At 39.0% G+C, this 14,117-nt stretch overlaps 1 protein-coding gene across 2 annotated transcripts in view; it reads right to left on the bottom strand.

Moving 5' to 3' along the window:
- Nucleotides 1-14,117, bottom strand: part of NBDY (negative regulator of P-body association) — a 277,737-nt gene that overhangs the window by 246,970 nt on the left and 16,650 nt on the right. The window contains exon 3 of one of the 2 annotated variants that reach the window (XM_032329895.1): nucleotides 4,842-6,026. The exons of the other annotated variant lie outside the window; for it this stretch is intronic. The gene's annotated coding sequence lies outside the window, so the exon portion shown is untranslated. Of the gene's footprint in view, nucleotides 1-4,841; nucleotides 6,027-14,117 lie in introns of those variants that run through there. 2 annotated transcript variants of the gene reach the window in all.

The following is a 14,117-nucleotide window of genomic DNA, read 5'->3' as shown; positions in this document are numbered from 1 at the left end:
CGTTTATTTCTTTAATTCTGTTTTCATGCCTTCTAAGCTGTTTGTTCCAGGCCTCCTCCTGATCCTTTTTCTCTATCAGTTTGTCCTCTAGATCACTAATTCTATCTTCTGCCTCAGTTACACTAGCTGTTAGAGAATTTAGATTAGATTGGAACTCATTGAGAGCATTGTTAACATCTTCCCTGGTGACTTTGACTTCTGCCCTAATCAATTACATTTTGTCATTAATGATTTTTTCCAATCTAGCCATTGCCTGGATAAGTGTTACCTGGAATTCTCTTTCCAACATACTGTTTATGTCCACATCCAATAGCTCTGATGGAGAGGGAACAGTCTCTGAATTTTTCCTCTGTTGGGCATTCCTCCTCCTAGTCGTTTTGGTAAGAGATGGCTAAGGGGATGTGTAGCTGAATGTATCAACCATGATGCAGGGAAAGTGCACCCTGGAATGCTACTGAGCAATCAGGAGTTCCCACCAAAAAGAAAGAAAAAAGAAAAAGAAAGAGAGAGGAAAAAAATATAAAAGAGAAGACCCACCCTGAATGGGACCCAAATATAAGATTTATAAAGTATACAAACAAAAAACAAACAAAAAGACTGACAGAAGTAAATGACAAGAAAAATAAATAAAAAGAACCCAGCCAAAATGAACCCCAAGTGTAAGATTTAGATACTACTAGATACTAGATACTAGATACTACTAGATTTAGATACTACTAGATACTACTAGAACAAAAACAAATACACAGAAATACTGACAGAAAAAAAAAAGATAGGAGAGTGGTTATAAATTCTCATTGTGGGCAAGGAAGGTTATTTTGATTCTTCCTGGGTGTATCTTGTTATCTTTGTTAAAGGACTCAACTTCCCTGAGATAAACGGTCATTTATACTGGTTTATATATAGGGGTAGTATTGACTGGGGTAAGAGGATTGATTACCTTGAAGCTTATCTCTATATGAATATTAAAAAAATAGAAAAGAAAAAGAAAAACACAGGTATATGTATCAAAGAAGTTCAAGTTAAAAGGTTATCATGGAATTTGTTGTACTGAACATCTCATTGTGATGGTAACTAGGTTAAAAAATTATAAGAAAACTGCAAAGAATGAGAATAGTGGGCACAAATTAAAAATAAAAGTAGTATGTATGAAGTAGTGGTGGTTGTCCTTTTGTGTTTTTTTTGTTTTTGTTTTTGTTTTTTTGTTTGGCTGGCTCTCTGGGAGAGGGGCCTACTGTATGGTTTTTCAGACAGTCTTGCTAGAGTCCTCCTGCCCCCTATCAAGAGGCTGGGCTCTGAGGAAACCGTCTTTTCAAGCTTTTGTTCTCTGGAGGCCCCCCCCCATTTTTTCTTCTCTCCCCTTGGCCATTTTTGGTGGTTCTTTGGAGGTATAGAGGAAATCAAACTGTACCCAGACCTCCGTCTCAGAGAGCAGCGTCAGCCTGTTCCCCTCTGGGTGCTCCAGAGCACATAAACAACCCCTCTGCCGCCGGCAGAGCACATCCCCAGTCACAGACTCAGGGGTCGCTATTACCAAAACCATGAGAAGTACTAGTCCAGAGAGCTGGCTTCCAGTGGCTGCCTCCTCTGTGGCTTTCTGGGCAGGTCCAGACCGCTGGAGAGGTCCCAACCAGAGAGAGCACAGTGAGATTTTCATGCTGGCCCAGGCTGGGAGTGGTCAGATTCTCCCAGCCCTAGAGAGTACTGGCTAGCACCTGCATGGTTCTCTCTCACGGGAGCGTGTGGAGCACAACTCAGACCCTGGTAGTGCAGCGCACCTGCAGAGTGCAAAAGGCTGTGCTTCTAGAGAGCGCTGGTGGGGGTCCACACCAGACTCTCATGCATGCCACCACCCAGACCCTTTCACAAGCGCCAGCGGCTCAGGCACCAACACCTGACTTATTTGCCACACTGTCTCTGGCTCAGCACCAGCGGTGGTAGTCCTGGGTCTGTGGGCTTAAGACTCTCTCCCTAACCACCTGATTCCACCAATTTCCCCTTAAGATCTTCTGCTCTTTTTGAGTGCTTTCAACCAGACTCCAAGTTAATGCTGGTCCCCAATCACAGGGAACTCTCGTATTGGGGTATTATTTTCCAATGGGTCTTCTGGTGACTCCCTCCCCCTTTTGTTGATCTTCTGGTATCAGTCCGATGTTCACACTCTGCTTTACCTGGGCACTGGTGTCATCTGCCCCCGTAGAGATCCAGAAGTGTATAATTCTAATTTCAGGCTGATTTCATGGGTAATCAGAGTTCTTTGGTAGATAATCAGCTCACTTTAGGGGACAGGTTGAAACAGCGCCTCCTACTTCTCCACCATCTTGCCTCCTCCGGGTTGTTGTTGTTGTTTTTAAGATTTTATCTATTTCTGCATTTATTTATTTATATCATGTGAGTGGGACAAGGGGCATTCTGCCCCCACCTCCCCTTCCACAACCCTCAATTTGTTTCCCAGAGTCAAGAGTCTCTCATGGTTTGTCTCTCTCTCTCTGATTTAAGAAGATGTGGTTTATATACACATTGTATTACTCAGCCATAAAAGTGAATGAACTCTGGGGCGCCTGGGTGGCTCAGTGGGTTAAAGCCTCTGCCTTCAGCTCAGGTCATGATCTCAGGGTCCTGGGATCGAGCCCCGCATCGGGCTCTCTGCTCAGCAGGGATCCTGCTTCCCTTCCTCTCTCTCTGCCTGCTTCTCTGCCTACTTGTGATCTCTGTCTGTCAAATAAATAAATAAAATCTTAAAAAAAAAAAAAAAAAAAGAAGGTCCCAGATACATCAAGGTGTGCTTGTCATCAAAAAAAAAAAAAAAAAAAAAAAAAAAAGTGAATGAACTCTTGTCATTTGCAATAACACAGATGGAGCTAGAGAGTATAATGCTAAGTTAAAAAAAAGTCAGTGAAAGATAAGTACCATATGATTTCAATCATACGTGCAATTTAAGAAATAAACTAGGAAAAAAGAGACCAAAATCTAGAGTAACTATATAGAAACAAACACGTTGACAGATGGTAGGTGGATGGGGAATGGGTCAAACAGGTGAGGGTGATTAAAAGCACACTCATCCTGATCATCACTGAATAAGGTATGGAATCGTTCAATCATTATACTGTACACCTAGAACTATAAAACTGTATGTTAATTATACTGGAATTTAAAAAATAATAAAATAAGGAATATGATGAATTGGTTTCACAGAATAAAGTCTTTGAAATAATTATAAAATAAGAAAGTAGTACAGGAAGGCAATGGTAAGGGGAAAAAAAACTGGCTAACCTTACAGAAAAATGTGCCTAAGGACAATGTGCATGTGAGGCTGCTGAAAAAACTCTTCTGAGAGAGAGAAACAGACCAATAGGCAGAGTAATAAATACTCTAAGGCAAGAAAATATGATTGTAGAATAGACATGGCAACTCTATTTAATGATAAGCACTTCTATAAACAGGTAGACAAAAAAACAGGCTGCCTATTAGGAAAACCTAAATCCATCATAATAACATGTCCATAAAAACATGACTGTTTTGGGCTCCTTGGTGGTTCAGGTGGTTTAGCATCCAACTCTTTTTTGGTTGTTGTTTTTTTTTTTTTTTAAAGATTTTACTTATTTAAGACAGCAAGAGAGGGAACACAAGCAGGGGGAGTGGGAGAGGGAGAAACAGACTCCTTACTGAGCAGGAAGAATGATGCAGGGCTCAATCCCAGGACGCTGGAATTATTACCCAAGCCAAAGGCAGACGCCTAACGACTGGGCCACCTAGGTGCCCCAGCATCCACCTCTTGATTTCAGCTCAGGTCACAGTCTCAGGGTCATGAGATCAAGCCACATGTTAGGCTCGTGCTGAACACAAAATCTTCTTGAGATTCTCTCCCTTTCTCTCTGCCCCTCATCCCACTCCCACTCACATGATGTAAATAAATAAATAAATAAACAAATACATAAAGTCTTAAAAAAAAAAACCTTCTTTAAAAAAAAAAAAAAGCTATTGTTTCCCATGGGAAAAGAGAAGAGTACCTGCCTAGCTATCCATGACATCACCAATGGACACAGCCTAACATTCTTCAATCTCCTAAACAAAATTCTGTAACAAGAAATTAAAAGTTATAGAACAGAATGATACCATGTGCCTCCTTACACAATATACTGAGAAACAGACATCAATTCAGTCATATCCTTGACAAAGTGTATAAATTGAATGTAATCATGAAAAACCATCAAACAAACTGAAATTCAAGGACATTCTAAAAAAGATTGTTTCTTCAAAACTATTTTTTCTACATAAAGAAAATCTAAGAAACTATTGCAGATTGAAGGAAACTAAGCAAACATGACAGTTCAATGCAACATGATTATAGATTGGACCCTGGACCAGATTCTTTTCTCTTTTTTTAAATAAATGACATTTAATGGTATAATGGGTGAAAAATGAATACAGTTTTAGGAAATACATACTGAATTACACAGGATTCATGAGGCAACTTATTGTCAAATTGTTTAGAAAAAAATATGTACATATATACACATATACAATATGTACATAAAAATATATAAGTATAAATATGAAAAACCAAATATAAACAATTATATTTCCTGATATTTACCCAAAGGAGTTGAAAACATGTCTACACAAAAATCTGCATGTAGGTATTTATAGCACTTTATTCATAACTGCCAAATCTTAGATGCAACCAGTGTCCTTCAGTAGGTGAATGGATAAATAAACTGGTACAAACAATGGAATGTTACTCTGAAATGAAATGTGCTATCAAATCATTAAAAGATGTGGAGAAACCCTAAATGCATATTACTAATGGATATAAGTAAATTTTGAAAGGCCATATACTGTATGATTTCAATTATTAACATTCTGGAAAAGGTAAAACTATGGACACAGTAAAAAGACCAGTGGTTGCCAGAGGCTTGGAGGAAGGGGCAAATAGACAGAACACAGAGGTCTTTTGAAGCAGTGGAAATACTCTATATGATACTATAATGAGATTAAATGTCATTATTCATTTTTCTAAGCTCACAAAATGTTTAACAGTAAGAGTGAAATAATGTAACTATGGACTTTGGGTGATTATTATATGTCAGTATAGTTTCATTAATTGTGAAAAATGTACCACTCTGATAGGGAATGTTAACAGGAAAGGCTATGCATGTGTAGGGGTGGGGATATATGAGAAATCTCTATATGTTCTCAAATTTGCTGTGAATGTAAACAGCTCTTAAAAAATCTTTTAAAAAGATCAAACTTAGCACCATCAATAATGAGTGGGATAAAACAGGCTTTTGTGCTTTCCGATGTGATGCAAGGACACAGCATCACCTATGTAGTCCTTTGCTAAAAATGCTTAAATTAATCATGGGGAAACAGACAAGCTCAAATTGTGACACACATGTAGGACAACTGCCTGGACCCATCAGAGCTGCCAATATTTTGAAAAATTTTTAAGAAAAGATGAGTTAGTTCTTTTCCAGATTTACATTAAAGGAGCAATGGCAAACAAATACAGTACGTGATCCTTGACTGGATCCTGTACCAAAACAAATAAAAATCTTTGAAGGACACTCTTAGGACAATTTTAAAATTTTGATAGGGACAGTTATGTTAGATAACAGAATTGTATCAGTGTTAAATTTCTCTAAATGTGATGAAAGTAATGCCCTTGTTCTTGAGAAGTAACAAAGTGAAGAGTTCGAGGCTGAAGTGTCATAGTATCTGTATGTTACTTCCAAATGGTTCAGCAACACTTATATTATAATTATATATAACATGTAATATTAATATATAACATAAAAACATGTATACATTTATAAACAAAGAAATTATATGTAACAAAATAAAAAATGGATGAATCTACATGAAGGATGTCTTTTGACTTTTCTGAAGAGTTGAAATTTTATTAAAAAAAACTGAAGAAAAATGTTTTCATATATAAAGCTTATCCTTATTGCTCATTATAAAATCTGTTGATAAATTCACAAATAAATCAATGCATCCACTGTTTTATTTTTATAGAATATATTCTGAAAAATAAAGGAAAAAAAAGAAAGTGAGTAATCAAAAGAACTGAGAAAGAAATACCATCCATAGAAAAGTATAACAACCAAAATAGACTTTAAGTGCAAAAAGAGGTAAAATGGGTCATTGAAATGATAAAAGATGCATGTATTTTAGACTCGTATGGACATAACAAAGTGCCATGTATAAAAAGCAAAAATTTAGAGAACTACAATAATTTGACAAATCCACCATTATAGTGGGGTATTTTAAATTTACCTCTTTCAGGAACTGACAGATCTAAGAAACAAACAAAATTAATAGAAATATAGAAGACAGATAAATGATACAATGAATTCAATGGGCACTTACAGAACACCACATTCAAGAGGTAGAATATACAAAATCTTTTCAGGCACATATGAAATACTTAAAAATTGATCATGTTCTCTAGAATATAAATAAAATCTCAATACTAAATAAATAGTATCATAGTGTCTGTACTAAGTATAATTAAACGAGAATAACAAAATGTGAAACTAAAATATATCCACGTACCCATGCCTTGGTTTCTAAATATCACCTCCCACTAAAAGTAATTGCAGCTCCACACAGAAATGGTCCAAAAGGCGGGAATAAAAAACAAGCCTGAAAGTAAGGAAGTGAAGGAAATGTTGATGTCAAAATATGTATCAGGGGAGGCAGAGTCAAGATGGCGGAGAAGTAGCAGGCTGAGACTACTTCAGCTGGCTGGAGATCAGCTAGATAGCTTATCTAAAGATTGCAAACACCTGAAAATCCATCGGCAGATCGAAGAGAAGAAGAACAGCAATTCTGGAAACAGAAAAACAACCACTTTCTGAAAGGTAGGACCGGCGGAGAAGTGAATCCAAAGCGACGGGAAGATAGACCCTGGGGGGAGGGGCCGGCTCCCGGCAAGCGGCGGAGCAACTATGCACAAAATCAGGACTTTTAAAAGTCTGTTCCGCTGAGGGACATCACTCCAGAGGCTAAACCGGGGCGAAGCCCACGCGGGGTCAGCGTGGCCTCAGGTCCCGCAGGGTCACATTAGGATCGGGGGTGTCTGAGTGTCGCAGAGCTTGCAGGTATTGGAACGGGAAAGCCGGCTACAGAGACAGAGCCGACAGTAAGCTCGCAGCTCGGGGTTACCTTGAACCGGTCGCAGGCTCGGTGAGCTCGGAGCGCGGCCGGAGGTCAGGCAGACGGGAGTAACTGGGCGCAGTTCTCTGAAGGCGCACTGAGGAGTGGGGCCCTGGGCTCTGGGCTCCTCCAGGCCGGAGACCAGGAGGCCGCCATTTGTATTCCTGCCCTCCGTAACTCTAAGGAAAGCGCTCAGGGAACAAAAGCTCCTGAAAGCAAACCCAAGCGGATTACTCACCCCGGCCCCAGATAAGGGCCGTGCAATTCCGACTGGGGCAAAGACACTTGAGAATCACTACACCAGGCCCCTCCCCCAGAAGATCAACAAGAAATCCAGCCGAGACCAAGTTCACCTACCAAGGAGTGCGGTTTCAATACCAAGGAGAGCAGCAGAATTCCAGAGGAGGAGAAAGCAAAGCACGAACTCATGGCTTTTTCCCTGTGAATTTTTTTAGTCTTGCAGTTAATTTGATTTTTTTCTTTATCATGTTTTTTTTTTCCTCGCCTTCTGGTAATTTTTTTTTTTTAACTTTTACCTTTTTCTTTTTCAACATTTTTTAACTAGTTTATCCAATATATATATTTTTTTTATATTTTTCTTATTTGTTTTCTTTTTTAAAATTCTTTTCTTTTCTCTTTTTTTCTTTTTTCTTTTTTTTTCTTTCTTCCTTTTTGAACCTCTTTTTATCCCCTTTCTACCCCCTCACGATTTGGGATCTCTTCTAATTTGGTTAAAGCATATTTTCCTGGGGATGATGCCACCCTTTTAGTATTTTACTTGCTCCTTCATATACTCTTATCTGGACAAAATGACAAGACGGAAAAATTCAACACAAAAAAAAGAACAAGAGGCAGTACCGAAGGCTAGGGACCTAATCAATACAGACATTGGTAATATGTCAGATCTAGAGTTCAGAATGACAATTCCCAAGGTTCTAGCCGGGCTCCAAAAAGGCATGGAAGATATTAGAGAAACCCTCTCGAGAGATATAAAAGCCCTTTCTGGAGAAATAAAAGAACTAAAATCTAACCAAGTTGAAATCAAAAAAGCTATTAATGAGGTGCAATCCAAAATGGAGGCTCTCACTGCTAGGATAAATGAGGCAGAAGAAAGAATTAGTGATATAGAAGACCAAATGACAGAGAATAAAGAAGCTGAGCAAAAGAGGGACAAACAGCTACTGGACCACGAGGGGAGAATTCGAGAGATAAGTGACACCATAAGACGAAACAACATTAGAATAATTGGGATTCCAGAAGAAGAAGAAAGAGAGAGGGGAGCAGAAGGTATAGTGGAGAGAATTATTGGGGAGAATTTCCCCAATATGGCAAAGGGAACGAGCATCAAAATTCAGGAGGTTCAGAGAACACCCCTCCAAATCAATAAGAATAGGCCCACACCCCGTCACCTAATAGTAAAATTTACAAGTCTCAGTGACAAAGAGAAAATCCTGAAAGCAGCCCGGGAAAAGAAGTCTGTAACATACAATGGTAAAAATATTAGATTGGCAGCTGACTTATCCACAGAGACCTGGCAGGCCAGAAAGAGCTGGCATGATATTTTCAGAGCACTAAACGACAAAAACATGCAGCCAAGAATACTATATCCAGCTAGGCTATCATTGAAAATAGAAGGAGAGATTAAAAGCTTCCAGGACAAACAACAACTGAAAGAATTTGCAAACACCAAACCAGCTCTACAGGAAATATTGAAAGGGGTCCTCTAAGCAAAGAGAGAGCCTACAAATGGTAGATCAGAAAGGAACAGAGACCATCTACAGTAACAGTCACCTTACAGGCAATACAATGGCACTAAATTCATATCTCTCAATAGTTACCCTGAATGTGAATGGGCTAAATGCCCCTGTCAAAAGACACAGGGTATCAGAATGGATAAAAAAACAAAACCCATCTATATGTTGCCTCCAAGAAACTCATTTTAAGCCCGAAGACACCTCCAGATTTAAAGTGAGGGGGTGGAAAAGAATTTACCATGCTAATGGACATCAGAAGAAAGCAGGAGTGGCAATCCTTATATCAGATCAATTAGATTTTAAGCCAAAGACTATAATAAGAGATGAGGAAGGACACTATATCATACTCAAAGGGTCTGTCCAACAAGAAGATTTAACAATTTTAAATATCTATACCCCCAACGTGGGAGCAGCCAACTATATAAACCAATTAATAACAAAATCAAAGAAACACATCAACAATAATACAATAATAGTAGGGGACTTTAACACTCCCCTCACTGAAATGGACAGATCATCCAAGCAAAAGATCAGCAAGGAAATAAAGGCCTTAAACGACACACTGGACCCGATGGACATCACAGATATATTCAGAACATTTCATCCCAAAGCAACAGAATACACATTCTTCTCTAGTGCACATGGAACATTCTCCAGAATAGATCACATCCTCGGTCCTAAATCAGGACTCAATCGGTATCAAAAGATTGGGATCATTCCCTGCATATTTTCAGACCACAATGCTCTGAAGCTAGAACTCAACCACAAGAGGAAGTTTGCAAAGAACCCAAATACATGGAGACTAAACAGCATCCTTCTAAAGAATGAATGGGTCAACCAGGAAATTAAAGAAGAATTGAAAAAATTCATGGAAACAAATGATAATGAAAATACAACGGTTCAAAATCTGTGGGACACAACAAAGGCAGTCCTGAGAGGAAAATATATAGCGGTACAAGCCTTTCTCAAGAAACAAGAAAGGTCTCAGGTACACAACCTAACCCTACACCTAAAGGAGCTGGAGAAAGAACAAGAAAGAAACCCTAAGCCCAGCAGGAGAAGAGAAATCATAAAGATCAGAGCAGAAATCAATGAAATAGAAACCAAAAAGACAATAGAGCAAATCAACGAAACTAGGAGCTGGTTCTTTGAAAGAATTAATAAAATTGATAAACCCCTGGCCAGACTTATCAAAAAGAAAAGAGAAAGCACCCAAATAAATAAAATCATGAATGAAAGAGGAGAGATCCCAACTAACACCAACGAAATACAAACTATTATAAGAACATACTATGAGCAACTCTACGCCAACAAATTTGACAATCTGGAAGAAATGGATGCATTCCTAGAAACATATAAACTACCACAACTGAACCAGGAAGAAATAGAAAGCCTGAACAGACCCATAACCAGTAAGGAGATTGAAACAGTCATTAAAAATCTCCAAACAAACAAAAGCCCAGGGCCAGACGGCTTCCCGGGGGAATTCTACCAAACATTTAAAGAAAAACTAATTCCTATTCTCCTGAAACTGTTCCAAAAAATAGAAATGGAAGGAAAACTTCCAAACTCATTTTATGAGGCCAGCATCACCTTGATCCCAAAACCAGACAAGGATCACATCAAAAAAGAGAGCTATAGACCAATATCCTTGATGAACACAGATGCGAAAATTCTCACCAAAATACTAGCCAATAGGATTCAACAGTACATTAAAAGGATTATTCACCACGACCAAGTGGGATTTATTCCAGGGCTGCAAGGTTGGTTCAACATCCGCAAATCAGTCAATGTGATACAACACATCAATAAAAGAAAGAACAAGAACCATATGATACTCTCAATAGATGCTGAAAAAGCATTTGACAAAGTACAGCATCCCTTCCTGATCAAAACTCTTCAAAGTGTAGGGATAGAGGGCACATACCTCAATATCATCAAAGCCACCTATGAAAAACCCACCGCAAATATCATTCTCAATTGAGAAAAACTGAAAACTTTTCCGCTAAGGTCAGGAACACGGCAGGGATGTCCATTATCACCACTGCTATTCAACATAGTACTAGAGGTCCTAGCGTCAGCAATCAGACAACAAAAGGAAATTAAAGGCATCCAAATCGGCAAAGAAGAAGTCAAATTATCACTCTTCGCAGATGATATGATACTATATGTGGAAAACCCAAAAGACTCCACTCCAAAACTGCTAGAACTTATACAGGAATTCAGTAAAGTGTCAGGATATAAAATCAATGCACAGAAATCAGTTGCATTTCTCTACACCAACAGCAAGACAGATGAAAGAGAAATTAAGCAGTCCATCCCATTTACAATTGCACCCAAAACCATAAGATACCTAGGAATAAACCTAAACAAAGAGGCGCAGAATCTATACTCAGAAAACTATAAAGTACTCATGAAAGAAATTGAGGAAGACACAAAGAAATGGAAAAATGTTCCATGCTCCTGGATTGGAAGAATAAATATTGTGAAAATGTCTATGCTACCTAAAGCAATCTACACATTTAATGCAATTCTTATCAAAGTACCATCCATCTTTTTCAAAGAAATGGAACAAATAATGCTAAAATTTATATGGAACCAGAAAAGACCTCGAATAGCCAAAGGGATATTGAAAAAGCAAGCCAACGTTGGTGGCATCACAATTCCGTACTTCAAGCTCTATTACAAAGCTGTCATCATCAAGACAGCATGGTACTGGCACAAAAACAGACACATAGATCAATGGAACAGAATAGAGAGCCCAGAAATAGACCCTCAACTCTATAGTCAACTAATCTTTGACAAAGCAGGAAAGAATGTCCAATGGAAAAAAGACAGCCTCTTCAATAAATGGTGCTGGGAAAATTGGACAGCCACATGCAGAAAAATGAAATTGGACCATTTCCTTACATCACACACAAAAATAGACTCAAAATGGATCAAGGACCTCAATGTGCAAAAGGAATCCATCAAAATCCTTGAGGAGAACACAGGCAGCAACCTCTTCGACCTCAGCCGCAGCAACATCTTCCTAGGAACAACGCCAAAGGCAAGGGAAGCAAGGGCAAAAATGAACTATTGGGATTTCATCAAGATCAAAAGCTTTTGCACAGCAAAGGAAATAGTTAACAAAATCAAAAGACAACTGACAGAATGGGAGAAGATAGTTGCAAACGACATATCAGATAAAGGACTAGTGTCCAGAATCTATAAAGAACTTAGCAAACTCAACACCCAAAGAACAAATAATCCAATCAAGAAATGGGCAGAGGACATGAACAGACATTTCTGCAAAGAAGACATCCAGATGGCCAACAGACACATGAAAAAGTGCTCCATATCACTCGGCATCAGGGAAATCCAAATCAAAACCACAATGAGATATCACCTCACACCAGTCAGAATGGCTAAAATAAACAATCAGGAAATGACAGATGCTGGCGAGGATGCTGAGAAAGGGGAACTCTCCTACACTGTTGGTGGGAATGCAAGCTGGTGCAGCCACTCTGGAAAACAGCATGGAGGTTCCTCAAAAGGTTGAAAATAGAACTGCCCTATGACCCAGCAATTGCACTATTGGGTATTTACCCTAAAGATACAAACGTAGTGATCCAAAGGGGCACGTGCACCCGAATGTTTATAGCAGCAATGTCCACAACAGCCAAACTATGGAAAGAACCTAGATGTCCATCAACAGATGAATGGATCAAGAAGATGTGGTATATATACACAATGGAATACTATGCAGCCATCAAAAGAAATGAAATCTTGCCATTTGCGACAACATGGATGGAACTAGAGCGTATCATGCTTAGCGAAATAAGTCAAGCAGAGAAAGACAACTATCATATGATCTCCCTGATATGAGCAAGTGGTGATGCAACATGGGGGCTTAAGTGGGTAGGAGAAGAATCAATGAAACAAGATGGGATTGGGAGGGAGACAAACCATAAGTGACTCTTAATCTCACAAAACAAACTGAGGGTTGCTGGGGGGAGGGGTTTGGGAGAAGGGGGTGGGATTATGAACATTGGGGAGGGTATGTGCTTTTGTGAGTGCTGTGAAGTGTGTAAACCTGGTGATTCACAGACCTGTACCCCTGGGGATAAAAATATATGTTTATAAAAAATAAAAAATAAAAAAAAAAGACAATAAAGCAATATTTTTAAAATTCTGAGGAAAAAAAATATGTATCAGAATGATGGGAGTAGATTGAATGGACAGAGAAGCCAGCTTGAATTGGTTGCCACTGGTTAAATCTGAGATAATCTGAACATTAAAATAAATAATGATAGCAGTAAGATATTCATGAAAGAATCAAAATGAATGTGTCCAAACTAACGTAAATAAGTAAACAAATAGAGAATAAAGCTCTTTCTTAAAGCATTATTCAAATTTATATCTGTAGCAAAAATGATGGAGCTTCAAAATTATCATACTGCAGCCATCATACTAATAACTGTTTCAGTCCAGATTTACCAATGGATACTAAAACCAGTGGATTTTGGAGGGAAGAGTTAAGATGATGGAAGAGTAGGGGGACTCTAAGCTTGTGTCCTCCCTCAAAATATAGCTAGATACTATCAAATCATTATGAACACCCACAATGTCACTCAGAGGTCCGAGAGAACAAAAACTGCAAATCTTCAAGTAGAAAAGTGACCACCTTTGGTTGACCTGGGGGAGATATAGCTGTGGATACAGTGGCAAGGAGGGAGCCCTGTTTATAGGGGCAACTGCAAAGTATTACAATCAACAGAGTGCAAAATCTGAACCTTTAGAAGTCCACTTAAAGGTGCTAAGGTGGGGAAGTAGGCCAGAATCCCAGCAGTGACAATGTGGTCTCAGGATCCCCTGGGTCACAAGAAGAACAGGTGATGCCAACATACTGCACTGTTCCCAGAAACAGGACAGGTGAATCCTGCTTAGGCAGTCTTTGTACTGGCTTTCTGCTATTTTGCTATAAGCTACAAACCACAGAGTGGTTGTGTGACTACATACTTGGATTGACTGGCAAACAACAAAAGTGCAGCAAGACCCTCCCCTGGAGGAACAGGATAGGTCCACAACACAGGTGTCCCTAAAATTTGGAATTCTGAAACTCAGTCGTGCACCTGAGATTAAATAAAAACTTGGACACAGATGGGGTGAACACAGGGTTCTGACGAAAACTGGAGACACCAGAGGGGTGACTGACTGCTC

Source organism: Mustela erminea, chromosome X (genome assembly GCF_009829155.1).
Source record: "Mustela erminea isolate mMusErm1 chromosome X, mMusErm1.Pri, whole genome shotgun sequence".
Classification (NCBI taxonomy): domain Eukaryota; kingdom Metazoa; phylum Chordata; class Mammalia; order Carnivora; family Mustelidae; genus Mustela; species Mustela erminea.
The sequence above is the reverse complement of the archived record's forward strand: the minus strand, read 5'-3'. Positions and strand labels throughout refer to the sequence as shown.